General features: G+C 37.0%; 1 pseudogene across 1 annotated transcript; it reads left to right on the forward strand.

Annotated features, from left to right (window-relative positions):
• Positions 1-3,101: 3,101 nt before the first annotated feature.
• LOC125363101 lies at positions 3,102-3,933 on the forward strand (annotated as a pseudogene). The gene has a single exon (XR_007213172.1). The product of XR_007213172.1 is annotated as a ubiquitin-conjugating enzyme E2 B-like (transcript).
• The last annotated feature ends 542 nt before the right edge of the window (positions 3,934-4,475 follow it).

The raw sequence follows: 4,475 nt of genomic DNA on the forward strand, positions 1-4,475 counted from the left end.
AAAGAAAGATGTAAGTGGATGTAAGTGGGGAAATGGTGCATCGGCCCATTCCTACAGGGCATTCAGACTGGCGCAGCTCCTTAGGCCGCCAGTCTAGAAGGATGGATCGAACCTAAAACTAGCAATGAAGCTGTATATGTAATAATATGAAAACAAACTCTTGTTCAAGGGAAAGAAACAAGCTACCCAGTTACTGGATAATATACTTGTAAAATTAAAAGATGTATTTTGAGTTGACTACACCAAAATATCATTATCTAGGAGGATGAGTTGGGGAAGTACGCGACTATATTTTGTTTTCATGTTTTCTGAAGGCATCTAAAGCCAACATAAGTTACTGTTTTCATTTTTAGACAATAGTATATTCAATCATCAACAGAATTGTAGCATTAAAGACTACCTGGTTTCTCCCACCGAGTGGGACTGGCTTTTACATGTTTAAAATACTGAAAGGAAGCTATCAGGGCATTTATCAGTAAGAAAGGAAGTATCTCAGATAAGCAGGGACAGAGTTTGCCAATGAATGACTCCCAGTTTTGAATCATGGTAGAATTTACACTTTATTCTGGAAGCAAAGGAATATCATTTCAGAGACAGAGAAAGGAAGGGGCAGTGGTTATACCTGAAAAAGCCTTCTTGTGCTGTGTTGTGTGTACTGCTCTAGCTTCTGTTTGATGAAGAGAATAAAGCAAGGCAAGTTTGGAAGCCATGGGAATCTGTAAGACCACCATGGAATATGGCGAATAGGATTAAGGCATTGACAAGGCAGAAGGAAAGAAGTAGAAGGATAGATTTGTTCATGTGACAAGTCCACAGAGGAAAAAAATTAAATATCTGCATATTTAATATTAGGAATAATCCTGATAATATTCTTTTATACCAAAGTTATAAAGATAAACCACTTCTTTTACTAGCTTTCAATTTTTTTTAAGTGAGGTATGTCATTATAATGGGTTGAATGATGACACTCAAATAACTATGTCCAGGATGTGGCCAAAATGGAATGGTACTACACTGTTGGTGGGAATGTAAACTTGTTCAATCACTCTGGAAAGCAGTATGGAGGTTCCTCAAAACACTAAACACAGAACTTCCCTATGACTGAGTAATTCCACTCCTAGGCATTTACGTAATAGAACACAAACAAGGCCACACTAAAGCTACCAGCACAACAAGGTTCAATGGAGCATTGTTTAACCAGAGCAAAAAAATAGAGAATAAACCTAGATGCCCCTCAGTGGATGAATGGATCAAGAAAATGTGGTATATATACACAGTGAAATTCTATGCTTCCATCAGAAAGAATAATACTGTACCATTTTTGGAAGGAAATAAAAAAAGGTTTATAAGCCAGACCCAAAGAAACATCAATTGTATGATTTCCCTTATTTGTGGTAACTAGAATGTGCCTATAAATCTATAAGTAAACCCAGTGGATAGTAAAAGGCAAAAAATTACACACTTAGACATGATAGACATTCACCTGTTAAGACCAAAGGAGGATATTCTTAGGAGAGAAACACAAGGGCTCAGTAGCTACAGACATAGGATCACATAAAATGATGCTTATTGAAATGAACTCGAAGAAATGGAACCAAGGCTTTTTATTGTGCTGTTTGTAGTGCTTTTTATTTTTCTTGTTTTTCTTCTGTTTTTCCCTTTTGTGCCTATTTTTTCTTCTGTACCCTTTGTCTTGCCTATAAGTTTATCTGGTTTGGGGAGGGGAAGACAAAGCACAGAAATGGTGAAACAAAGGGTGAACTAAGTCAGCAGTGATACTTTGACACTATGTTGGAAATGAGCTGTACAACTTGGTGGGGAGGAGGGGGTCAGGAGGGGAAAACACTGGGAGAAAAAGAGGGAGGGGTGAGACTGTGCAAAAGGAAAAGTATTCATTACCTGACTTATGTAACTCAACACTCTGTACATCACCTTTACGATAGAAAGGGGGGAGGTATTTCTATTTCCTAAACCCAGGAACCAGTGAATATTCCCTTATTGGGAAGGGGGAGATGTTTGTAGATATCATTAGGTTAAGAATCTTGAGGTGAGGAGGTCATCCTGGATTATCTACTTGTCTTGAATTCATGACAAGTATCCTTGTGAAAGGGAGGCAAAGAGAGAGAGAGCAGACAGGCAGGAGGAAGCCGAGTGACCTCAGAGGCAGAGACTTAATGAAGTCCCAAGTCAAACAATATCCACAGGTACCAGTAGCTAGAGGCAGGGAGAGGGTTTTCCCTGAAAACCCCTAAAATGGTGGGAAGTTCTGTGGGATTTCATACTCATTGCCTCTAGAACTAAGAAAGAATAAATGTCTGTTATGTTAAGCTACCCATCTGTGGTAACTTGTTTTGGCAGTCACAAGAAAACTAACGTAATCATAAGCAAAAATTTACATAAATCATAAGCATATCGTTTAAATGAATTGTCACACAATATGTATTACATTTTCCTATTTTTTATGCCAGTACTAGGACTTGAACTCAGGGCTTCCTATCACTCAAGGCTGGCACTCTGCCATTAAGTTACACTTCTCCTTATGACTTCTTGCTGGTTAATTGGAGATAAGAGTCTCTTAAGTCCAAACTCCAGTACAGCCAAAAAATTAAAAAACAACAACTGTATAGTCTTTACCTCATACTTGGTGTATACACGTGTACATCTGAGGGGAGCTGGGAGGATGGCACAGAATGAGTGGAAAACGGGTGGAAAAATACAGCAAAGGAGCCCAACAGCTGCACTGGACATTGATGAAAGTAAACTAAGCAACTCAAGGGAAGTGATAGGAGGAAGGGAATGAGAGATAAAAAGGGAACTTCTGATATTAATCAAAAGGAAAGAAATGTACCTATCACCCCATCTGGAAAAAACAGTTTTACTGTTAATGTTCATATACTTCATAAGCTTTGTAGATTAGAATAATGATGCTTATCATTGTGAAGGTTAAAATGTGTTTGTGACTAGCTAGGTATAACTACACTACAGTACTGTGAAATTTATGTAGGTACTTAATCTCAATAAAGAAATCTTTGAGGGGGGGAAGCCAAAAAAAAAAAAGGCTACCAAAAGTAGTTTGGGGACCGCGGGGGAGCTGGGGAAGCATGTCCACCCCGGCTTGGAGAAGGCTCATGCGAGATTTCAAGCGATTGCCAAGAGGACCCACCCGTGGGAGTCAGTGGTGCACCATCCTGAAAACAACATCATGCAGTGGAATGCAGTCATATTTGGGCCAGAAGGGACACTCTTTGAGGATGGTACTTTTAAACTAGTAATCGAATTTTCTGAAGAATATCCAAATAAACCACCAACTGTTAGGTTTTTATCCAAAATGTTTCATCCAAATGTGTACGCTGATGGTAGCATATGTTTAGATATCCTTCAAAATCGATGGAGTCCGACATATGATGTATCTTCTATCTTAACATCAATTCAGTCTTTGTTGGATGAACCGAATCCAAACAGTCCAGCCAATAGCCAGGCAGCACAGCTTTATCAGGAAAACAAACGGGAATATGAGAAAAGAGTTTCGGCCATTGTTGAGCAAAGCTGGAATGATTCATAATAGACAACTGGTCTGTTCATCTTTTTCATCATTGTTGTGTAGAATTTACCTCCCAGTAGAAAGGCTAACAAATTTTAAGTGCCACAGGTTTTAAGGATTCTGAAAAAAGAAAGAAAGAAAGTCCTTCAGTTTAGAACCTACAAAAAGCTTGTGTATCTTGATTAATGTACTTTTATTGCATGGTGTGAACTAAGTTATTGCTGTATAAATTTGTAATATATCCTGTTTGTATTTTTTTCCAAGCGTATAATGTTGGTGTGGAGTTTTCATGACAGAATATACACATTTTGTAAATCTGTACTTTTTTCAAATTATTGAATGCCTTATTTTTGAATTCTTTAGATTTTTAAATTGGAGAAAAGCACTTAAAGTTTTTTTTATATATGGATATTACATGTAAAGCTGTTAAAATACATAACTTCAGTGTAAAAAAAGTAGTTAGGACATGGCTTAGCTTTATGTCACAAACTATAATACAGAGCAAACATCTTTTCTGTGTCTTAGTAAACTGTTATCTCCTTTCAAATTTGGATCCGCTTCTACATTTTATCATTTATGCCTTCCATGTCATGAAAAATCCTTTAAAGTGCTTCCTCTGGTCATCTTTTTTTACAGTCAACTTCCTAATTTGTGTTGATAAGATTACTTTTACTAAATTATGCTGACTGTATACAAAGAGTCCCTTTATTGGCATTAATGATGTTCTCATGATCAGCTCTGCCTTCCATAACTTCAATTACATTTGACTAAAACATTTTTAATTTTTTTAAAAAATGAACCATTTAATTATGGCAAAAGTTTAAGCACATGTACAAACAAATTTGAAGCAAATTCTAGACATCACTTTATTCTATCTATAACTATGAAAGAAAGTACTCCTTTTTTACCACAACCAAAAGGCCAGATCCCACTT

This window comes from Perognathus longimembris, chromosome 14, assembly GCF_023159225.1.
Source record: "Perognathus longimembris pacificus isolate PPM17 chromosome 14, ASM2315922v1, whole genome shotgun sequence".
In the NCBI taxonomy this organism is placed as follows: domain Eukaryota; kingdom Metazoa; phylum Chordata; class Mammalia; order Rodentia; family Heteromyidae; genus Perognathus; species Perognathus longimembris.